The 25,547-nt window shown below is 42.6% G+C and overlaps 1 protein-coding gene across 6 annotated transcripts in view; it reads right to left on the bottom strand.

Moving 5' to 3' along the window:
- Positions 1–25,547, bottom strand: part of PCGF5 (polycomb group ring finger 5) — a 111,016-nt gene that overhangs the window by 52,625 nt on the left and 32,844 nt on the right. For 3 of the 6 annotated variants that reach the window (XM_073585919.1, XM_073585917.1, XM_073585926.1), the window contains exons 2-3: positions 10,905–10,975; positions 8,897–9,070 (exon numbers count right to left, since the gene is read on the bottom strand). The exons of 2 other annotated variants lie outside the window; for them this stretch is intronic. The gene's annotated coding sequence lies outside the window, so the exon portion shown is untranslated. The remainder of the gene's footprint in view (positions 1–8,896; positions 9,071–10,904; positions 10,976–25,547) is intronic. One more of the 6 variants, XM_073585920.1, reaches the window with a different exon arrangement.

Below are 25,547 nucleotides of genomic sequence, written 5' to 3'. Positions count from 1 at the left end.
ACCTTTAATTCCATTTTATTAGGAGGAGGGAAGAAATAAAAACAAAAAAAAATCTGGTAAAGTTTTTTTTCTTATTTATGGAGTTCAACGTGCAGCATAAAATAACATGATAAAAGGGTTGTCCCAACATATCGATAGGTCATCGATATCAGATAGGTGGGGGTCCGCACCTGCCGCCACCCCACCAGCAATCAGCTGTACACTATGTGAATAGTGGCAAAGTGCAGCTCCATTCAATGTGTAGCCCAGATCAACTCCTATTAAAGGGGCTCTCCCACCAATAAAGCACATCTTAACGAATAGATCTTGGAATAAAAATAAGTTCCACTATTGAATGTGTTAAAAAAATAACGTTCCTTTATAAGTATAGTCAATGTAGCAGTAATGTATCCAAGTTTTCTGCTGTATTCTTTTGTTTGAATTTTGATAGCGATGATATCTCCGTACAATTAATTGAGATCAATATTAATAATGTTTTTGTTTTTTAAAGAAACAGGACTAATTAATAGGACTTGTGGTAATTTGAGGACTCCCAGAGCCCATGTGGTCTCAGCCATGGTTTCCCTGAATTCTCATAAAGCCCACATCATCCAATAATCCAGAATATAGGACAGTGCTGGACAGTTCCAAGAAGAGACGCAGCCCCTATAAATCCCACAAGAATCCAGGTCTCAAAAGAAAATCTCCATCTAGAATGTTCCAGGTAAGTAACATTTGACCTTACTGTGAATGGGTCTTTTTAATTTTTTTTTCTTGAGCTTGATAAAGACCCAAAACATTAAAGGAATTTTTTCATTATCAGCAAAATGGACCCCCAATGCTGGCCAGCATGTAAAATCGCAAAACCAGCTGATAGTTGCCCTCCCCATTGCCAAAACTAGCTCTCCGCTGCTGCTTTGGTGACAGTTCTGCAGCTATTCACTGAGCTCAGCGGCTCTGCCGATTGGCTGCAGCGGTGATGCAACCTCACGTAGCATCATCATGGCAATTAAAAACAGGATGAAGGCAAGCTGGCTTTGTTATTTTACATGTCTGCTAGTGTTTGCAGTCCACATAGCGGAAAGTGGAAAATATCTTTTCAGGCAGATTCCAACCTGAATTGACTTAAAAAAGTGCTGCAAACCCACCTAAAAAAAATGAAAGTAATGCACAGCAATGTCAAAACGATATTGCTGTGCACATGTTCGTCTCATGTCACACAAAACCTGATGCGGTTAAAAGAAGCGACCTGGTCATTCTTACACTATAGAGTGAAAAATGCTGGCGAGGCTGCCTCAGAAAAACACAGCTCAGCCTTGGAAAACCCGGTGGTTGTGCCATAGGCTGAGCCAGGGGTATATGCACACAACATAGTTTTTTAGCCAGACTACATCTGGAACCCGCCTAAAAAGCACCTGAAAAAGTGAATATGCTGCATAGTAATGTTTTACTGCTTTTAAGACTATGGTCAGACGACCATAGAGTGTCTCATCCGAGAGGATCGGGTCGATTATACAAATGACAGTGTGATCAGATGAGAGAATCGGAGCACACCGTGAGGAGAAGATGGAGAACAAAATTGCAACAGGTACTCCAATCTGAAAGTCCATGGAAATCGGACTGCACTCAGATGTTAGCAGGGTTCTATTGTTACTATATATTAATATTTTGACACATATTTGTAGTAGGGGGTGCAGCATGGAATTTTTTGTTTTTTTCAGGAGTCATGTAATTGTAATCTTGTTATTTTAAAGGGGTGCAATGATCTAGTAAAAGAGTGAGGAGCGATAGACTTCTGTGCAGGAAGCTCTGCAAAGGCTAATTGTGGCTGTAGGAAGTCGTATACTGTATGGCCTGCACAGAGATGATAGGAGTAACTGACTTTTTTGTAAAACACCCCCCTTATGTGTAGTGTCGTCTATTATTACATAGTTCCCTCCCTTATTAAATATAGTGTTTTCCGTTAGTACATAGTGTCATCTCTCCATCCATTAGTACATAGTGTCATCTCTCCATCCATTAGTAAATAGTGTCATCTCTCCATTAGTACATAGTGTCATCTCTCCATCCATTAGTACATAGTGTCATCTCTCCATCCATTAGTAAATAGTGTCATCTCTCCATTAGTAAATAGTGTCATCTCTCCATCCATTAGTACATAGTGTCATCTCTCCATCCATTAGTAAATAGTGTCATCTCTCCATCCATTAGTAGATAGTGTCATCTCTCCATTATAACATAGTGTCATCTCTCCATCCATTGGTACATAGTGTCATCTCTCCATCCATTAGTACATAGTGTCATCTCTTCCTCCATTAGTACATAGTGTCATCTCTTCATCCATTAGTGGATAGTGTCATCTCTCCATTCATTAGTACAAAGTGTCCTCTCCATCCATTAGTACATAGTGTCATCTTTTCATTCATTAGTAGATAGTGTCATCTCTCCATCCATTATTACATAGTGTCATCTCTCCATCCATTATTACATAGTGTCATCTCTCCATCCATTAACACATAGTGTCATCTCTCCATCCATTAGTACATAGTGTCATCTCTCCATCCATTAGCACATAGTGTCATCTCTCCATTATAACATAGTGTCATCTCTCCATCCATTAGTACAAAGTGTCCTCTCCATCCATTAGTACATAGTGTCATCTTTTCATTCATTAGTACATAGTATCATCTCTCCATCCATTAGTACATAGTGTCATCTCTCCTTTATAACATAGTGTCATCTCTCCATCCATTATTATAACATAGTGTCTTCTCTCCATCCATTAGTACACATTGTCATCTCTCCATCCATTAGTACATAGTGTCATCTTTTCATTCATTAGTACATAGTATCATCTCTCCATCCATTAGTACATAGTGTCATCTCTCCTTTATAACATAGTGTCATCTCTCCATCCATTATTATAACATAGTGTCTTCTCTCCATCCATTAGTACACATTGTCATCTCTCCATCCATTAGTACATAGTGTCATCTCTCCATTTTAACAGTGTCATCTCTCCATCCATTAGCACATAGTGTCATCTCTACATTATAACATAGTGTCATCTCTCCATCCATTAGTACATAGTGTCATCTCTCCATCCATAACAGTCATTCTCTGAGAGACAGGCATATCAGAGATGAAATCCATTGAAATATGGGTCCATGGCCTCCTGGGGACCGGCAAAGGCATCAACAACCCTCTAGAGCGAGAACAAGGTTTAGACCCGGAGCAAGTCCCACAGGACTGCACAAAATTCCTGACATCACGAGACAAGGCGGGCCACCAAAAAGACCAACTCACCAGATCTCTAGTACCAAAAATACCTGGATGACCAACCAATGCAGAGCAATAAACTTCAGACATCACTCTCTTCTTCCACTGGTCAGGAACATACAACTTTCCATTGGGACAATGCTCAAGTTTGTCCTCCTGGAACTCTTCCAGAGCACGTCTCAAATCGGGCGAGATGGCAGAAAGAACAACCCCTTCGCCTAAGATGGTAGCAGGCTTGGTCACCACAGGAGAATCAGCAAAGAAGCTCCCAGAGAGAGTGTCAGCCTTGACATTCTTAGTGCCAGGAAGAAAAGAGACCACAAAATCAAAACGTGTAAAAAACAAGGCCCACTTAGCCTGTCTAGGGTTCAAGCGTTTGGCCGACTCCAGGTAAATCAAATTCTTGTGGTCAGTGAGGACCACGACTTGATGTTTAGCTCCCTCCAACCAATGTCTCCACTCCTCAAATGCCCATTTCATAGCTAACAGTTCCCGATTCCCCACATCATAGTTACGTTCACATGGAGAGAACTTTCGGGAAAAGAAAGCACAGGGATTCATTTTAGATGTTACAGGATCCTTTTGGGACAAAACAGCTCCTGCACCAATCTCAGAAGCGTGCACCTCTACCTGGAACGGGAGTGAGACATCAGGTTGCCGCAAAACCGGGGCAGAAGTGAATCTTCGCTTCAGCTCCTAAAAGGAAGAAACAGCCTCCGGAGACCAATTCAACACATCAGCACCCTTCTTAGTCAGATCAGTCAATGGCTTGGCAATACTAGAAAATTTTGCTATAAATTTCCGATGAAAATTAGCAAAACCCAAAAACTTCTGGAGGGCCTTCAAAGAAGTGAGCTGAACCTAATCATAAATGGCCTGTACCTTGGCCGGGTCCATTTCAATAGTTGACGGAGACAAAATAAATCCCAAAAATGAAATCCTCTGTACCCCAAAAAGGAATTTCGATCCTTTGACATACAGGGAATTCTCCCTCAAGATCCGGAACACCGTCCGAACATGTTCCACATGAGAATCCCAATCCTTGGAGAAGATCAAAATATCATCCAGATAGATAATCAAAAATTTATCCACAAAGTCTCGGAAAATGTTGTTCATGAAGCACTGGAAGACAGAAGGGGCATTAGTGAGCCCAAAAGGCATCACCAGGTACTCAAAATGTCCCTCCGGAGTATTAAACGCCGTCTTCCATTCATCCCCATGCTTAATGCGGATAAGATTATACGCCCCCCTGAGGTCAAGCTTGGTAAACCAGCAAGCACCTTTAACTCTGGAGAATAGATCTGAAATCAGGGGTAACGGATACTGATATTTAATAGTAATTTTGTTGAGGGCACGATAATCAATACAAGGCCTTAATGAACCATCCTTTTTGGCCACGAAAAAAAAAAACCAGCACCTAAGGGTGAAGAGGATGGTCTAATATGACCCTTCTCCAACGCCTCCTTAATATAGGACCGCATAGCCTCGTGCTCGGGTACAGATAAATTGAAGAGCCGACCCTTGGGAAATTTACCCCCCGGGCTCAGTTCAATTGCACAGTCATAACTCCTATGAGGAGGCAAAGACGCAGACTCATTCTCACTAAATACATCATAAAAGTCCGCCAAATAGTCAGGAACATCATGCGACTGAGGAGAGGTGGAAAAAAACGGAGCCTCACTAAGGGCACACCGACAACCCCAACTCACCACAGACACAGATTTCCAATCCAAAGCTGGATTATGAATTTGCAACCAAGGAAACCCCAGAACAATGGTATCATGCAAATTATGCAACACCAAAAATCTGCAATTTTCTTGATGGTCTGGGGCGACCTGCATTACCACCTGGGTCCAAAACTGAGGTTTATTTTTCGCCAAAGGAGTGGCATCAGTCCCTCTCAAAGGGATAGGCGTCCGCAGAGGTGTCATCGGAAATCCACAACGTTTAGCAAAATCCAAGTCCATTAGGTTCAGGGCTGCTCCCGAATCCACAAAAGCCTTGGCGGAAAATGTGGACTGGGAGCAGATCAGAGTAATAGCCAGAAGAAACGTAGGTTGAACACCACCCACAGAAAACGTGTGTGCAAAACGTTTCTCTCGTTTAGGACAGACAGAAATAATATGCGAGGCATCTCCACAAAAAAAACACAGCTTATTACGCCTTCTGAACTCCAGACGTTGCTCCCTGGACAAAACTCTATCACATTGCATAGGTTCAGACACTTGTTCAACAGATGGCACCATCTCTCGTGCAGTCCTGCGTTCACGTAAACGCCGATCCACCTGAATGGCTAATGACATAGAATCGTCAAGACCAGAGGGAACAGGAAATCCCACCATAGTGTCTTTTACGGCTTCTGACAAACCCTTCCGAAAGAGAGCTGCCAAGGCATTATCATTCCAGGTAGTAAGGACCGCCCACTTTCGGAATTTTTGACAGTACAATTCTGCAGAATCTCGACCCTGGCTCAATGCCAACAGGGTCTTTTCAGCCTGATCAATAGCATTAGGTTCATCATACAACAACCCCAAGGCTTGAAAAAATGCGTTCAAATTAGTCAGAATAGGATCATCTGGTTTTAAAGAAAATGCCCAATCCTGGGGATCGCCACGCAGCAAAGAGATGACAATTTTAACCTGCTGCGCGGAGCTCCCTGACGAGTTAGGCTTCAAGGCAAAAAATAATTTACAATTTTATTTTTGAAATTCAAAAATTTAGACCGATCCCCAAAAAACACATCAGGAGTAGGGACCTTTGGTTCAGCAGCATATGAATGAGCAAGGTAGGCGGAAATTCCCCGCACTTCCGCAGCGAGCTGCTCCACACGATCAGACAATTGCTTTATCTCCATTGAGAGAAAAAAAAAATTCCCCCTACGGCCTCAGAGATATAGAGGAAAGAATATACACACTTTTTTTTTTTTTTTACAATTCTTTCCTGCTATTGAGTACCCTAGGATCTGCGGTATGGCTGGTGATTCTGTTATGAATGAGTCACCGTATGAGGCAAAAACAGAAATACTAGCTAAGTCCAGAAAACCAGAGAAGTTGGCAGCTATCGGATTGCAAACCCCTGAACCTATCAACAACAACTAGCAGTAGCCGTGGGGGGTTCCTACGGTGCCCTAGACCCCTCGATCACAGCCGGAGAACTACATAGCCTAAAGACAGAAAGGGAAATCTAAACTGCCCCAGAGCAGACCCCAAAGCAATAGGCAGCCCCCAACATATAATGACGGTGAAGCAAGATGAAAAAACACTCACACAGATAGAAAGATAGGCTGAGCAAATGATGGGGCCCAAGCTAACTAAATAGGACAGGATAGGAAAGCTGCTGTCTGCAATCCGCCAAAAACCCTATCAAAACAAGGGCCAACAGGCTGATAGGGAAAAAGGCCCTGAAGACGCTAGGCTTCAAAAAGACTATATCAGCACTCAGGTATTTTCTGAAGACAGAGCAAAAAGGAATTCAACTCACCCCAGCAGGGAATGGCAGAAATTCAGAAAAACAAGGCAAAACAACACAAATGCAAAAAGCAGTGCAGAAAACTTAGCTTTTGAGAAGCAGGAATCAGACTGGTCTCCTAGAATCCCTCAGAGAGATCACCAGCAAGGCAGAAGGGCGTCGGCTGCCTTATATCCAGTCAGCAATTCCCGTCACCCAGTCAACATCATCATACCCAGGTGCTTGGTAATCAGCCTCACTACCTTCCTTCACCAGAAGAGGAAGTTCATCAGACCTCAATGGTGAAGGGGAAAATGAACTCACAACAATCCGCATTATAAGACGCACCCCCATTTTCCCCCCAAATTTGTGGGAAAAAAGTGCATCTTATAATCCGAAAAAATACGGTATTTATTTATTAAAGGGAACCTGTCAGCAGGATTGTGCACAGTAGCCTACAAACAATGTCAGGTCGGCGCCGTTATACTGATTAAAATGATACCTTGGTTGATGAAATCCGACTTGTGGCTGTGGTTTAATATTTATTTTCAGTCTTAGGGTATGTGCACACGCTGCGGATTCTGCTGCTGATCCGCAGCGGATTTGGCCTCTGCAGATCCGCAGCAGTTCCGCAGACAGTGTACAGTACAATGTAAGTCTATGGGATTTACAATCCACAGTGCACATGCTGCGGTTTTTTCACTGCGGAAAAGCTGCGATTTTTAATCCGCAGAAAGAATTGACATGTCAATTCTTTCTGCGGATTCCGCAGCGGTTTTGCCACCTATTCCATTGTCCAGGTGTCAAACCGCAGGGGAAAACCGTAGGTCAATTTTCCTGCGATTTTACCTGCGGAACCGCACGGAAAAATCCGCTGGTGAATCCGCAGCGTGTGCACATAGCCTTAAGTTAATGATATGCTCGATCTCCGGGGCGGTCTGTGGGGGTGTCTTCACGTGGAGCTCTAATGAGGTATTCACCAGTATAGATTCTGAGAAGTCACTTTTGATATGTTCCAAGAACAGTAAAATACAAATGTAGGGCACTGCTCCACTCCTCTACTTGGACCTTCTCCTCCTGTTTCAAAATTATTATTTTTTAATTCTGTTATTTTAAGTGATTTTCCTATCCACATTTGTTTGCAGGGCAATTGTCCTGCTCTTACCCCCCATTTTGCTTCCATTTGCAGCCCCCTAGCCCTTACTATTTTACAGCCATTTTACAGCGCCAAAGTTTGGAAACCCATTAACTTATATGAACTTTAGGTTCGGGGTCAAGTTGGGGTACCCAAATCGAACGTTGGACTCAAGTTCGGCTGAACCGAACTTCCACAGGTTATCTCATCCCTAAATAACAATGCAAAAGTATAGATAATTTACATCATGGTTAGACCAAAGTTCTTGTACAATATATATGATGCAATGAATACTTCTAGGTTTCATATGCGCATATACTCTTGAGCCTTTTCTCATTTATTTTACTTTTATATATCATTATGACATGCTCTCCTGTTTGCCTGCCGTGTAGGACCACTTTTTACATGTTTGTGGTTTTCATCATTACTTGCCCTATAAAGATATTAGTTTTGCTTTGTACTTGAGTACCGGTTGCTGTAGGTGATAATGGTACCATTTATCTGAGGGCAAGTGATTTTACAAGAAATTGTATCAACTCTTCTGATTAGAGCAGCACAAATTGTACAGTGTGAATCCTCCTTTAGGGCAAGTTCTCAGATAGCAAAAGTATTGAAACTTCCACACCCCCCCAAACAATCGTACCTTGCTACAGTTTTTCCTGACTTTAATGCCATAAACTATGGTACTATTTTGGAGACTGTGAGTCTCCTCTACAAACTGAGAGAGCTAGTCAAGGTGAGGGCCAACTTTGCAGTCTCATTGTTCTGTCCTCACTAAATGAAGCAGAATTCATGTAGCTTATACAGGCAGCTATACCGGGGTCCAATAAGGATTACTGTAGTTGAATCTGTGCTTTATTGAACGTGATGGTATATTGGCGCAGTGAAACTACAAACAAACATATAAATACACTCAGTCAACACAGGGTACATCAGAAATTCTTATATGCATAATACAATATAAATCAACATCTGCGCTAATAGCTAACCAGGGGAGAACTAACTAAGCAGGCTAATATGGGACATGAATTAGATGCGGTAAGCATAAATACATACCAGTGATGCTATCACAAGGGAGAAGAGAAATGAGATGCTTCCTGAATGCAGGCAGAAGGAAAATGGAGAACTGGAGGGAAATGTAGGCTGAACTAACCATAGTTCTTTGCAAAGGCTACCAGGATGCACTGCAAAGGCTTACCAGAATGCACTGCAAAGGCTTACCAGAATGCACTGCAAAGAAGGGAAAAGTACAAGCAAAGTGAAAGTAAAACACAATAACACTGCGGTTATGACTCTGGTCACTAGAGGGAGCCAGAAACAATGAAAACAATAGAATCTATGGAAAACTGAACATTCAATATATTCTCCAGTAAATCACTGGAAATATAAACAAGCAGACAGTCAAAGGTTATGAATTAGATGTTGGAGATAGAAGACTCATATTTAATATATGTTGCACTGTATAAAGTTTATGTTGTTTTTTTTTAAGGTGTGCAGCATGGGAACTCAGGAGTGATCACTGCTGCTATCTTCATGCTTGATTTTTTATAGAGGAAGTAATGTAAGATGGATTCCTGTGTATTATGGAGCATCAGGAGTAGAAGAAAAAGGCTAGAAAAACAACTGAGCTAAATACTATCACAGCCTTCTCAGTGTGATGTTGGCAGTCTGTGTACAGTATGTATTGAAACATTTGGATTTACTCTTTACAGGAATCCTTTCCACCCCACAGTTGACACTTCTCAGAGAACAGAATCTCACTAGATTTTATGCTCATTCTGCTAGCATTAAAGTAAAACCTCGGCCCCCTTAATACTGAGAGAAATCATCCAAATTGCTATATACAAAATGTATGTTTGATTAAAGTTTTTAATCTACTGTCACTTTTTATGTTTCTCTCAGAAGTGATAGTTTCCCTTCCTGACATATAGGCCGGGATCACACTTGCAAGAAACACGCACGAGTCTCGCACCTTTGTATCTGGCACTGCCGCCGGCACTCGGGACCGGAGTGTGCGGCTGTATACAAATACATGCAGCCGCACACTCCGGTTCCGAGTGCCAGCAGCAGTGCTGGATGTTGAGGTGCGAGTTTCTCGCAAGTGTGATCCCGGCCTTAATGTAATAATACGTTATGGGGGGGACCTTAAAGCAGCATTCCACCCTAGGACTGAAAAGTAGCTAGAAATTTCTCATAAACAGTAACCCAACCTGGTGCCCTACATAGACCTCCTCTGCTCAGATCGGCGTACCTTTTTTCTTACTTCCAAGATGTCCGCCGCATTGGCATGGAAAGTGCAATGATAAGTCTAAACCCCGCCTTCCCAGGTCTAGGATAGGAAAGCTAGAGAGGTGGGGTCTAGCCTTATGGCTTCACTCCCCATGCCAATGTGCCTGCCAACTTGGTAGCAGGAGAAAAAGAACACCGATCCGAGCAGAGGAGACAGCGGGGGGCAAAATGTGACCAACAGGTAGGTTGATTATTCATGAGAAATGTACGTCACTATTCAGTACTGCAAAAACATTCAGATAAGGAATTTATGGGGACCGTGATGATGAAGATGATGTAGGTCAAGTTCTGTGGAATATAATATAAGCAAAGAATAATAATAATGGTGGAGGTCCACTTTACTGTGACTACCATATTACAGCAGTCACGTTGTGTTGGCTCCGGAGCTTAACCCGCACACACGAAGGAGCATCTGTCAGCTGTAACATCGAGCCGAAAAACACAGATAATACTCTGCTGCAACGACCATTATGTTCTAGATGACAAGGTTCACCTTTAAACTTGTTTAACCCCTTAGATCAGAGTTTCCCAAACATGAGTCCTCATGGCCCCCAACAGGTCATGTTTTCAGACTTTCCATAGTGTTATACAGCTGAGCGAATTCCTGATGGATTAATGATACTTCCATGTGCAATACTAAGTAAATCCTGAGAACATGACATGTTGGGGACCACGAGGATGGAATTTGGGAAACACTGGTCTAGATTCTACAGTCAATATAGATGGAGATGCTATGGCATCTAGATGGCTGGTAAAAAACAAACAAACAACCTACCGTATATATATTTGATATTGCTTCATTTGTAATGACTCAAACTATTAACTTCAGCATGTTGCTTAACCTGCCTGGCAAAAAAAGGGAAAAAAAGTCAGAATTGATGCTTGTTTGTTTTTGTGACTTCTCTCGAAACTTCACCTGGCACCAAAAATTACACCAACAAAAACTACAGCTCATCCCTCCAAAACCTCTCAGAAACCTGTCAATGAAAATATAAAATAGGTATTGCTCTTTTTTAATTGAATCGATGTTAAAAAGTATTAAAATATAAAATAAAGTATACATAGTTGGTATCACCATGTCCATGATAACCTAAACTATAAAATTGGCATGCTATTTAATATCCCGAGTGACGCTTTAGAAAACGCGGTTATCCAAGGAGGGTTATCTCCGCCGCGTTTCGGCTGGCGCAACAGCACAGCCAGGCCTCTCTTCTATCCTTACGTATCCGTGAGCAGGATTCTTGTCTTCGTTTTGTGACTGATTACAACAGTAGTTGGCATCAGGTAAAAAATGTATTATCTAGGCATAGACCAATACTTACCACAGATGCCCAGACGTCTACGGTTACGAGTGCCCGGCCTCTCCTAGCAGCAAGGAGAGCGCCAAATTTACGGGACCTGCTACCCAAAAGTCATTTTGTCCGTCCTACTGTTAAATAGAGGGATAATTTTAAAAGGGTCGTTTCCGTGCGGGGACTGTAATGTCTTTCCCGTTATGATTCTGACACGGGACGCCTTTCTCAAACCCGTCAATCTAAGGAGACATGCCCTGGGATCCTACATTAATTGTAAGAGCAGGGATGTCATTTATGCACTTATTTGCCCCTGCAATAAAGTGTATGTAGGACAGACCTCACAAGAACTGAGGAAAAGAATCCAGAAACATATCTCCACTATTCATCTGGCCACAGCAGACTTGAAAAAGGGTAAGGCCCTTACCCCGGTGGCTGCGCATTTCCTATTAGCACAAAAGGGCAACACATCAGACATTAAAGGGAATCTGTCACCCCTTTTTTTTTGGACTATGAGCTGCCGGCACCGACATCAGGGGCTTATCTACAGCATTTCGTAGAGTGGGGGCGCCAAAAAATCGGGATCCTTAGGGTGCCAACCTCCACGGTTAGGAAGGTATCAGATGAGTTTATTGTAGGGCCTTGCAGCATCCTAGTTTAGTTCTTTTATATTGTGGCATTTGCCATTTCTTCACTGGGAACTGGTGGTTTTACATTTTGTATTAATTAAAAGTTGTTTTTATAGGGATTATATGTTCACACTAATTGCTATATGTGCCTTGTGTGTTATGGAGGCGTTCCTGGGGGGGGTTCATTCACATATGCCTGTATATTTATTGCCCCCGTATTGTCCCTTAGTGGGACTGATCTTTGCCATATGCGTGTGTTCCACATCATCTTTGGTGTTTTTTGGCTATCGGCATGGAGGATGAAAGATATGTGTTTTGTTTTTCTGGATTTCTCCCCACCTTGCCCTCGCCAGCTCTCCTCACTTTAATGTCCTGCGCATGCGTGCTTGACACTACACCTGGTAACTAATTGCTGCTGGTACAGACCGGTCTGTTAAACTGTGCATGCGCGCTTTTGGATATTCCTATTTGCTGATCTCGCGATACAGCGGTAATCTGTATGTTGGCGTCTGCTATTCCCATTTGCGGGTCTCGCGATATAGTGACCATCTGTATGCCAGCGTCTGCAACCTGGCATCTCCTCTGAATTGGGTGGTGACTTCAACACACCGGTTTTGGATTTAGGTCTTAGTATTCTTGTATAAATTTGTATATGCTGGGGATTTTGACACGCTACCCCTGACGAAGCTGCCCTGTGCAGCGATATGCGTGGGGCACTCCCCACACCCCTGTTCCCTATTGTTTTGTGGACCCTCAGCCCATTTCTACTTGCTCCTTGCCTTTATTCAAACCGGCTTGTTAAATATCACCAGAGCTTTGGCCTTTTATTTGGTCCTTAGCCTCTTTTGGTTAAGGGGCTCTTATATACAGTAGCAATCTCGTTTTTTGCAATAGGCATGGGTTATTCTTCCTGGGTTTGGGCATTTATGGCTTTCTAATATATAGGGGTTCACTGTTTTCTATTCAGCTACATTTGGACATTTGTATACATGTGTATGCTTCCTCATGTTTTGATACTATCATAATTATTGCCTGTTTATTGAACGTGATATATACACATGGTTTCATATACCAGTGTTATAGTGCAATAGGAGGTTGTATTATCAAGATTCAAAGAAGCTTTATTGGCAGGACTAAATACACATTAGTTTTGCCAAAGCAAGTGTACAAAAGGGAATAGGGATAGGGACTGTAGGAATGTTGGGAAGGAGCTGTAGGAAAGGTGGATGGGGGCAGATCCAGGATGGAGGCTATAGAAGTTCATGGCATAGGGAAGGTAGATGGGGGGATGGGGGCAGATCCAGGGTGGGGGCCATAGAAGTCCATGGCATATCATGACTGTCTTTCTCGCAGTCTATGACATTCGCTCACATACCGCGCATGTATATTGGGCCAGGGGTGTCGTGATTTGATTTTGTATGTGTTTTTAAATGGTTTTAAGATTTATTGTGTGTGTTGTTTCCCTAATAAATTGTGATTTATATATTTGATATTCATTCAGGTGTAATATGTAATCAGAGCACCACATGAAAACCCCCCACAAGCCGCCCCAGGGCACGAGCATATCATTAACTAAAAACTGAAAATAAAGATTAAACCACAACCACAAGACAGATTTTATCACCAAGTATCATTGTGATCATTATAATGGCACCAACCTGACACTGTCTGTGGGTTACTGTGCACAATCCTGCTGACAGGTTCACTTTAAGCTAAATATAGTTTTAAAGATAATTTTTTTTTTCTTGGCCCATTGCTAGGAAAATCTGTGGGGTTTAATATAAATTTCTATGGAGATACAGCCTCCAAAATGAGGTTTTGGGGCATATTTTGAGTTTTAGCACCTGAAATCCAAACTGAAACAGTGCCAAAAGCAATCCTAATAAAAAGGAGGCCTCATAATCCACAAGGTGCTACTTCATTTTTCATGTTTGTGATCATGATGGTCCACAAGTGGTTTGGGGATTGTGGCTGTCACGAAAAAACAGTATTTCTGCTTTATGACTATGTGATGCAAGCCTTAAACTGAGAAATCTTAATGTAGTCACAGCATAGAGCCATAAATATAAGTAATATTCTCCAATATCACTCGTTTCTACACACATACTGTGCTTATTTTTCACTTTTACACCTATTGAAGGTCAAAGGTTTTTGTGTTTTTGGGGGACTGCAAAAATAGCTTCTTACAAGAATATGAAGGACAAACTAGTATATTGTGGTCCATTGCAGTCTATACTTATCCGGAATAGGATCCCTTCAGTCTTCTAATTCATTGGGGTTGTGTCATAGACATGAAACACATCATCCGTCTGCTGAAAGCAGACATGGTGTGTAAAGTGACAGATACTGAGTGACTGATCTTGTGACATCTCTTCTCTGGAGTGGACATAAGTGCTTGTCATTTACAAAGGATTCTGCTCACATGTAAAATCTTAATCATTTTCCATTCATCCAGGAATATCTACAAAACAGAATCAGCCAACAAAATGTCATCAGCACTAAATATTAATTCTATTTATAAGTTCCTACAACAGACCAATTGGCAGAGAAAAGTACTGTAAAGTATCCAAACAAGAGAACTCGGTCACCCCTAGGAAGCAGGCCAGACAACATGTACACAGCCTGAGCAAGGGGACACACAGGGCCCAATTCATTATTGCGCTTGCACCTGTTTTTTGTCCTTTTTTTGGTGTTTTAAGCCTTTTTTCATTTCCGCCAAATTATTGTTTGTGTCTTTGGGCATAGTTTTGTTTTCCAAATGATTGAGGCCAATTCATCAATCACAAAAATTTAGTGGAAATGTACTCCAGTCCCTCCCTGGAGTATTTTATTTTTTTTGCATGCCAGATATTCTGTGCATAAATGTTAGTTACACTTAGACATATATAGGAGACTCCATGTAGGGCTGGGATCACACATGCCAGGAATACGGCCGAGTCTCGCAGGTTGATACCCGGCACTGCCACTGGCACTCAGGAGTGTGCGGCTCCACGTATTGCAATGCGGCCGCATGCTCCGATCCGAGTGCCGACGGCAGTGCCGAGTATTAACATGCGAGACTCGGCCGTATTTCTGGCATGTGTGATCCCGGTCTAAACCACAAGACACAGTGGAGATCTCAGTTATGGACTACACGAAATCCCCAGAAAGAGGAAACCCGTCAGGAAGCAGTCCTCAGAAGAAGTCCTTGGTCATTTACCCGTGGAGGGATGATGGATGGGCACTAATGGTATACCCTTACTCTTAGGAATTTTGGAAAAGACCAATATTATTACATAACTGAACTAATGAAGGAATTGGATGAGATCTTTCCTTACTGATTTTTTTTAAACTAGATATATTATTGATTTGGCATATCCTATAAACTATTTAGGCATACGAGTCTGATTATAAAATAAGCCAAATATTTGCAGTTTTTGTGACCTATACCCCAGAAAATCTGGAGACTTAGGCTGTGTTCACACACAGCGTTTTTTTTCGCGTTTTTCCCTCGGATTTACCAAAAAATCTGCTCAAAAAACGCTTTAAAGAAGCTTCCCATTCATTTTAATGCATTTTGCACTTTGTGCATATTGATGCGTTTTTTACCGGTAAAAAAAACGCAGCATGCTCATTAATTTCGTGGTAAATTCCGCATTTTTGGCTATTTTCTATGTGTCTGGGGATGCACGGAAAAAATCGCGGCACAAACGTGCAAAAATCGCGGCAAAAACGAGCGTTTTCTGGGAAGGAGTCCTGTTTTTATGCAGAAATTTTATGCATACGTGTGCACATAGCCTTAGACAGCCTTAGTTGTCTGCCATTTTTTTTTACAGTGTTGTGTCTTATAAATGTTTGCATTGTGTCGATATTATTTTATATGATTACTATTAAATGCTCATTTTTAGGTCCCCAATCTTTGCTATAGACTGTATAACACGTTGGGTGACTTTTTCTTTGTTTATCAACATAGAAAAATTATTATTTCTGTTGCCAAATCTTAGCTAAACGCTACATTTTAACAGAACAGGGAACTTTTTGCTCTAAAAAGGCGCAAAAAAAGGTTAAAGACAAAAGAAACGAGCATTTTTGATTTTGCTTAAAAATTCATGAACCTGTGCGCACCATTTTTAATGAGTTAGACAAATGTACCTGAATGCCACAAGAAAAAAAAAGCAACTTAGAAAACATCCAATGATGAATCAGACCCAGAACCCCTACAGCTCCAACTTTGGAGTTTTTGGCACTCTGGGTGTCAGCATGTGATGCCTCCATATGTCACATATATAACAAAATATTTCACTTACAAGCAATGCTTTTAGGATACAATGACCAAGTTATTTAATACTAAGACTAAGGGTGCAGTCACATATTCATGGGAAATGCCCGAGTGCTGTCTGATTTTTTTTTTTTCGGACAACATAGTGTGTCACAGAGTCATTTGCATATCCGTGAAAATGACGGATCCAAGAATGAGATACGTGAAACACACATCATGTCGTCGTCTGCTCAATTGTTATGGATCAGAATAGGATGTACTTAGTGGATCTGTGTGATGTCTGATAGAAAAACTGGGCAGTATTGTCAAGATTCCCTCAATGTGTCGGGAAAGCAGTTATTGACAGCTCAGCCATCCAATCCAGTCCAATCTGGTGCAGGGGCGTGCTGAGCTGTCGGTGTTTTGATTGACAGGTCGGCTGGCCAATCTGATACTGGGACTTCTGAGACTGGTATATATCAATACTTTATTTTATAAATTAAATTAGAAAATGCAAAAAAATCAACAGTAAACATATAGGGAACCTGTCACCTTGACAAACGCTGCTTACCTGCAGAAATAGTGGTAATTGCAGGTAAATAGCATTTATACATTTTATAGCATGCTTACTGCTGGAAGCGCAGCCATTCTCCCTGTAGCTACTCTCTTCTTGTCATCGGGGTAGTGCAGGGAACTGCTCCAGTCACCTCTCACTACAGAGTGACCGTGCCGTAATCACTTCCTGGCACGTTGATTGACAACCTTCTCTGCAGTGTATATGTGCAGCGTATCAGTGCAGAGCAGGCTGTCAATCAAAGTGTAGAGGAGTCATTACAGCCACTCTCACTGTGTAGTGAGCCATGACTGTAATAGCTACTTGCTCCACCCCAATTACTTGAATTGAGCAGCTACAGGAAGGATATAACATCATTTTCTCCTTGGTGTCGCTGCTCCAGTAAATAGCGCTTCCCAAGGTGACTGGTTCCCCTTAACCTCTGAAATAGCAGAGTCAGTTGCATCCACGGCATCTAAGGAGCTTGACAGAGGAAGAATGCTTCCTCTGTCAGCTCGTTGGCTCCGTAAGCTGGGTTCCGAAGGGATGCTATGGCAAATAGCGACCTAATAATGGCTTCCGGGTCTACCATATGACAAAACCTATTAGATTCTGCCAGAAATGGGGTATACTGACAGTCAAGTATAATACACTGCACTACATAAATTGTGTAGTGAATTATAGCAAGCAAAAGATTTCATGTTCAAGTGCCCTTGTGCTACTAATAAATATATATATATAAAAAAGAAAAAAAAAACAATGTTATTCAAAAAATAAATATATAGTAATCGCTGGATGGGCAGTCTTCATAAACCCCCAAATACTTAATTGAAAAGAGCTATATGATTTCATAACTACCTCCCTGAAAAATGTTAAAGTGTCAGGTCGGTGCCGTTATACTGATTACAATGATACGTTGGTTGATGAAATTCGTCTTGTGGTTGTTGGTTAATCTTTATTTTCAGTTTTTAGTTAATGATATGCTTGTGCCCTAGGGTGGCATTTGGGGGGTCTTCATGTGGTGCTCTGCTTATCTAATCATACTGATGGCTTCTGACAGGTCACTGATCCCTCAGTGAGCCACCCCCTATTTTACATAATATTGTAATGTGCATATAATTATTTTATTTCATGTCATGTTATAAATAAATTCATTAAAAAAAAAATTCATCAAGCAACGTATCCTTGTAATCAGTATAATGGCGCCGACCTGACAGTGTCTGTAGGTTACTGTGCACAATCCTGCTGATAGCTCCCAGATCTAGGATGGAGGGCTATTCTTGTTTTTTTTTTTTTTTTTTTTAAATATAATTTAAAGAAAATACTATTTACTGATTCTCACATACTCTGCCTGGAGCTGAGCTCTTATGAAATCCATGCTTTTAGTCATCATAATTTACAATAGGAAAGTATAACTAGTGCGATTACTGAAAGTAAAAGTGTCTTCAAAATGTCAACTATGAAAGAAAACTCCATGTAAAGCACTTTGTGCATGAAAGTGTGTCCTTCTCACCAAGAAGATAAATGTGATTTTACAGCTTTCTCTTCTTAGATAGCCGTTTTTATGACCTCATGAAAATCCATACTGCAGAACAAAGGTGCTTTGTGACTTGCCCTTTCTGCGCTGCATTTATTTCATGTGAAATACACAGTCCTCTTGTAGTACACCGTCTGCCTGCCTCTTAAGAGAACACAGAAAGTTCATTCAAGAAGTGGCTTCAGTAAGAGAGCTTTGAACTTCAGCTCCTGGAAATCATTACTTTTAGACAACTACTACTCCTTTCTACTTTTCTACACCAAACCTCATTTTCCACATTGTTGATAGGAATCAAACAAAATAAAATCATAAAGCGAGGCAATAATACACCTGATGACAAGTCACACCACAGCAGAAATATAGTACATAACATTTAATATGGTACTGTGCAAAAGTTTTAGGGTTCTTTCAAACGTCCATAATCATCGTTCTGATCTTGGATCGCAATGCACGGGCTGGCCGTGCATCTCCTGATCCCAAGTGTGACAGCTTCGTATAAGGCTGTCACACTTTGGCTCTAGAGATGATCCGAGATTGGACCGATGATCATGGACGTTTGAAAGAGTCCTTAGGCAGATGTGGAAAAAATGAGTAGTAAGTAAAAATTGTTTCAAAATAGAAATATTAATAGTTTATTTTTATCAGTTAACAAAACGTAAAGTGAATGAACAAAACAGAAATTGAAATCAAATCAATTTTGCTAGATATACTTGCAAACAGTTTTTGAAGGAATTCTACAGGGAGATTGTTATAAACATCTTGGAGAACCAACCACAAATCTGTGGATGTTGGTTGTGCAGATTCTTCACTCTCTTCATGTAATCACAGACAGACTCAATGAAATTAAGATCAGGGCTCTGTGGGCTGTATCATCACTTTCAGGCCTTCTTGTTTTCCTTTACCCTGAAGATAGTTTTTTTTATAACATTGACTGGATTTTGTCCTGCAGAAAAATATTTGGAGCCCATCAAGAAGCCTCCCTGATGGTACTGCATGATGGATAACTGTTTACCTGTATTTCTCAGCATTAAGCCTGTCCATATACCCAACTCCATTTGTTGCACTTGCTGGGATCCTCCACCATGCTTCACCATTGCCTGTAGACACTCATTGTTCCGCTCTCCAGCACTGAAGCGAGCAAACTGTTTTCTGTTACAGCCAAATATTTAACATTTTAACTCAAAGAGTACAGAGCATTTGCTACCACTTTTCTGTAACCCAGTTCCTATGTTTTTGTGCATAGATGAGTCTCTTGGCCTTTTTTATGTCAAATTTATGGCTTTTGGGTTTCAATTCGACCATGAAGACAACTTCATGCCAGACTTCTCTGAACAGTAGATGGGTTTAGCTGGGTTCCAGTGGCTTCTGCCAATTCTTTGCTGATGGCACTGGTAGACATCTTAAATTTCAAAGGGAATTAAGCATGGTGTGTCTTTCGTCTTCTACGCTAGTTTCCTTGGCCTACCACTGAGACTACGGTCCTCAGTGTTGACCATTTCTTGGTGAATCCTGAAAAGAGCTTTAACAACACTTCTTGAAACCCCAGTTTGCTTTGATATGTTTGGCTGTCCCTCGTCCATTTTTTAGCCTCCGAAATAGCTGTTTCTATTTCAGTTAATCAGTATTTGCACCTATATTTGAAAATGATATTGATCATCACCTGTTTGATATAATTGGTTATTCATACATCTGACCATAATCCTACAAAATCCCTGATTTTAAGCCAGTGTACCTAGAGGAATTGATGTTGTTTTGAAGGAAAAGGGTAGTCACATCAAATATTGATTAATTTAGATTCTCGCTTGTTAATTGGCTTTTGTGATTTGTTAAAGGGAATCTGTCACCCTATTTTTCACCTATCAGCTGCTGACACCGATATCAGGGGCTTATTTACAGCATTCTGTAATGCTGTAGATAAGCCCAGATGTAACCTGAAAGATAATGAGTTATATTATACTCACCCAGGGGCGGTCCGGTTTTGGTCCGATGTGTGTCACAGTCCGGTCCGGCGCCTCCCTTCTTCTAACGGTGACGTCCTCTTCTTTCCTTCCTGTCGTGGCTCCTGCAAAGGGCGCACTGCTCTGCCCTGTGGAGGGCAGAGCAGAGTCCTGCAGTGCACAGGCGCTGGGAGAGGTCCAGCACCTGCGCACTGCAGTATTCTGCAGTATTGAAGTGCAATATGTCATGAAAAAACAGTCTCAGAATCAGTGGGATACGTTGAAGCGTTCCAGAGTTGTTGCTACATAAATTGACACTGGTCAGAATTTAAAATTTGGCCTGGTCTCGAGGGTGAAAACAGGCTTGGATGTGAAGGGGTTAAATTTAGCTTTTAAAAATCATGGTGTTGAGACAGTCTCTGTCCATATGTCATTAGGTTATGTGGTGGTCACAGAGGGGATCTTTCGGTTTGGAACTCCTTACTATGATCAAATTTGGAAAACCGCTAGTTAAGAGCAGCTCCTGCTATAGCAGACGAGGCCTGTCAGTCCTGAAAATCCTATACGGGAGCTCATGACAGCCCACACATTAGGCAACTCAGGGATATGTCTACATACTTTAGGCCTGATACATCAGAGCTTTCATGCCATAATTATGGCCTAAAAGCTTTAGAAAGTTGCAAAATATAGGCACAACTTGGAGCTGCACCTAAGTTTTGTGACTTTGAGTGTCTTCATGCCAGTTTTTCCCACCTCTGCCGAAATGCGCAGAGCAGGGACTGGATGGGGTAATGGTGACTGCTGCTCCTCAAATTCATGACAAGTGGTGGCGTTTGCTACGCCACAAATCTTACTCCAGCAGGAGCACAGCAGGGTTAGGATTTGCGGTGAGGGTCACAAAGAGGTGCTCACCACTTGTCCAGCTCACCTGCTCATGAATCAGGAGCATCTGATTCCAGCACATCTCCTAAAGACCAGCGCGAGCAATGCCGGGCTTGATGCATCGGACCCAAAGTTTCTTTCATATGGGCGATAACTGCACACAAAAAAAACCTCATGGTTTGCAATGAGAAAATCTCACCCTTCATATGGCCGTGCATTTTCTCACTAACGGTTTATAAACAGATTCAGGAAACTGCAGCAGGATCTTGTCTAGTGAATGGGGCTAATCTGCATGTGGACCAGCAACATTTAAAATCTTCCAATCCTAGCACAGACCTGAGGGTCACTCTTGGATTCAGCTGTGGATTTTTTTTAATGTAAAAATACAGAAAAATTGGGCAGCAAAGTAAAAAAAAAAAAGTCCTAATCCAAGAAAAAAAGCTCGAGGATGTGAAAATATGGGAATAAAGTCCAATGCTCTCATTTTTTTAATTTTCAATTTTACAGGCAAAGGATTTTGTGATAAATCTTGGTCACTTAACACAAGTAATAAAACACTGGAGAAGATTAATAAAAAAAAGAATAATCTAAATGATTCCTGTAGATAAGGCTAGTTTCACACCAGCGTTAATTCCATGCAGCGCACGGCGCCGCTAAGCCCCGCCCCATCCGGTCATCGCCGCCTACTATCGCACATGGACACATTCGATCTGTGCACCCTATCTTTTGCATAGGGTGCGCAGATCATGCGCTGGCCGTGCGCTAGTAGGATTTTAGCGTGCGCTGCGCACTTTTGAAGGTGCGCCCGTGTGCAGCGAACGCAGCATGTTGCATTTTGGTGCGCTCGGCGCACCTTCAAAAGTGCGCAGCACATGCTAAAATCCTACTGGCGCACGGCCAGCGCACGATCTGCGCACCCTATGCTAAAGATAGGGTGCGCAGATCGCATGCGTCCATGTGTGATAGTAGGTGGCGATGACAGGATGGGGCAGGCAGGGAGCTGGCAGGGGGAGGGGCTTAGGGGCGCCGTGCACTGCATGGAATAGACGCTAGTGTGAAACTAGCCTAAGACAGACAGGAGGGTCCAGGGATTGAAGAAAAGGCTGTATCCATAAAAAGCTGGTTCAATTCTATCAAAAGTTGCCAAAGTCAAATCTGTTCGCTCACATTAAATGGAAACACTCTTGTATTTACATACATAAACTGATCCTGACCAGGTGATGCTGACATACCTAATGGTTTGTTACAATGTGTCAATCTAGGGGAAATCTATCATCTATGTGTTTTTGGTGAAAATTGTTAAATTTTCAAAAACCCAACACATTGACCCTGTTTCATCAAAGCAGAAAAAGCTTTGAAAAGTCACAATATTTTTTTGCACAACGCGTTTTTACTCCATTATCACCCAGTTCCAACAAAGTGGGCAGGACAGGGACATGGCTACCCCACTTGTCAAATTCATGACCAGCGATGGCATTCCTTTTGCCACAAATCTTATTCTAGTCTCTGGAGCCACTTTGCACCCCGCTGATTTACTTGCACTCCAGCCCGCCTCCTCGTTAAGACAGTTTTAAAATAAAACAGGTCCTTAGATATCTTGCAAATGGTCATACACTAAAACCCAAGGACATCAATTAATCAAGGCCAGCGTTTTTTTGACGAGTTGGCGAGGTGGAGTACGATGAGCCTGATTAATTCAGAGCAGTGATGGGGAACCTTTTTCCAGCCAGGGGCCATTTGGAAATTTCTACCATCATTCTGGAGCCACACAAAAATGATCACCTTGAAAATGACCCCGGTATATTTAGTCAAACAATTAATTACATTAACTCGCTCTTAATGTGATGGCTGGAGTTGCTTCTCTCTGGTGCAGCTGTGATTCTGATCATGCTGCTTCTCACAGCTGCTTTTCCAGGTTTTTGTCGGCCAGGAGAGCAGTCAACTTTTTGTCATAATAAGTTTTGTAATTCATATAAATCACATAGGAGACGCTGGGACTACTGTATATACATCACATAGGAGATGCTGAGGCAGCTGTATATACACCACACAGGAGATGCTGGGACTGCTGTATATACATCACATAGGAGACGCTGATCCTGCTGTATCTATATCACATATAGAGGACGCTAGGACTGCTCCAAATACATCACACAGGAGACACTGGGACTGCTTTATATGCATCACACAGGAGATGCTGCGACTGCTGTATATACAGCACATAGAAGACTCTGGGACTGATGTACATACATCACATAGGAGATGCAGGGACTGCTATACATACATAACATAGGAAACATTGAGACTGCTATATATGCATCACAGGTGACTCTGGGGTCATATAAATTACAGGAGGGGCTGGGGGGCATAGACATCACAGGAGTTGCTGGGACATATTCATCACTGGGGAGGCTGGGAGGAATAGACATCACTGAGGGGCTACATACATCACTAGGAAGCACTGACAGCACTGGGAATATATATGTCTCTGGGAGGAATATACATCACTGGGTGGGGTCACAAACATCACTGGGGGCTATATACAGCACTGGGGGCTATATATCACAAGTCGTGGGATATACAGTATGCTGGGGGATATACAGTACTTTTGGGGTAAATGCAGCACTGGGGAATATACACATTACTTGGGGGCACATACAGCTGTGGGGGGATATACAGCACTGGGGAGGGGGGATATACAGCACTGGGGGGACAGGGATTTCCGGGGAGGCACATAGATCACTGGGGTGGGGGGCTCATAAATCACCAGGGGGACACAGATCACAGAGAGGTGACACAAAGATCACTGGGGTGGGGCACATAACTGGAGGGGACAGAGATGACAGGGGGCACATGGGAGCACAAACATCACAGGGTGTACATAGCATGGGGGCACAGGAACAACGGGGCACATAGATCACAGGAGGCACAAAGCTGGGAGCCACAGATATCACAGGGGTGCACATAGCTGGGGGCACAGAGATCACGGAGCATTTAGCTAGGAGGCACAGATCACGGGAAAAAAAATCACAGGGGGCACATAGATCACAGGGGACAGAAAGCTGGGAGCCACAGATATCACAGGGGTGCACATAGCTGGGGGCAAAGAGATCACAGGGGGGGGCACAGATCATGGGGGGGCATATAGCTGGAGGGCACAGATCACAGGGGGCATAGATATCACATGGGGAAACAGCTGGGGGGCACATAGATCACGGGGGCATATAGCTGGGGCGGTACAGATCACGGGGGCACATAGCTGAAGGGCACAGGTCGCATGGGGAAACAGCTGGAGGGCAAAGAGATCATAGGGTGGGTGCATAGCTGGAGGGCACATAGCTGAGGGGCACAGATCAGCAGTAGAAAAGCACACAGCTGCTGGCACAGAGATCCCTGGGGAGGCACAGAGCTGCTAGCACGCACAGAGATCGCTCTGGACTCTCTGGCAGCAGCTCCTCTTCCAGGACAGGAGGACGGGAGAGCATTGGACGCTAACCCCGCCCACCCAGACGACGTCATCATTCATGTGCAGGGCAGGCAGCGGTCTGTAATGATCGCTGAGGGCCGTGCACTTGGGGGTTAAAGGGTCCACAGTTGACAGGATATGGCTGATGCCAGAGCATTGGGGACTCCGGGGACCTGCCCGTGGGCTACATGAAAAGTCACCGCGGGCTGCATGCGGCCCGTGGGCCGGAGGTTCCCCACCCCTGATTCAGAGGCATATGTATCTTGATGATCAGGCAAGACACAAAGTGGTGTGTGTCTCGGCACAAATCATACTCCAGTCATCGACTGGAGAAAGATTTGTAGCATAAGGTATTCTACTTTTTTGCCATGAATTTGATGAGTAGGTGTCCTCACACCCTGTCCTGCCCCATCTCAGCCTACTTTGTCAGAGCTGGGTGAAAATGGCGTGAAAACACCAAAAGTCACAAGATTTTTGCCCAGCTTCGAGTTTAACAAAATTTTTGCGACTTTTCAATGCTATTTATGCCAATTTTCTAGCATAAAAACATTGATAAATTTGGCCATTGAGTTTAAAAGAAGCCCAATTTTTTTTCATTATACAATCTTTACTAGCAAGGACCCCATTTATGATATTGTTATAGTCTATATATATATATAAAATTGAATGTATGTGTGTATCACCAACCAATCAAGAAGCATCTTTCATTTCACCAGAGCTGTTTAAAAGAAGCTGAGCTGTGATTGGTTGCTATGAGCAACAGTTTTCCCACTCCACAAGACCTCAGCAGACACTGACCGGGTGGGAGAAATCTACCATCCCCGGGAACATAAGCTCCCAGCCATTGTCTGCCCCCCAGGAAGGAGCAGAGAGCACATGACAGAA

This window comes from Dendrobates tinctorius, unplaced genomic scaffold (genome assembly GCF_039654945.1).
Source record: "Dendrobates tinctorius isolate UK_male_01 unplaced genomic scaffold, ASM3965494v1 ptg000089l, whole genome shotgun sequence".
NCBI lineage: Eukaryota > Metazoa > Chordata > Amphibia > Anura > Dendrobatidae > Dendrobates > Dendrobates tinctorius.
Note: the sequence above shows the minus strand (reverse complement) of the source record. Positions and strands in the feature narration are given on the sequence as shown.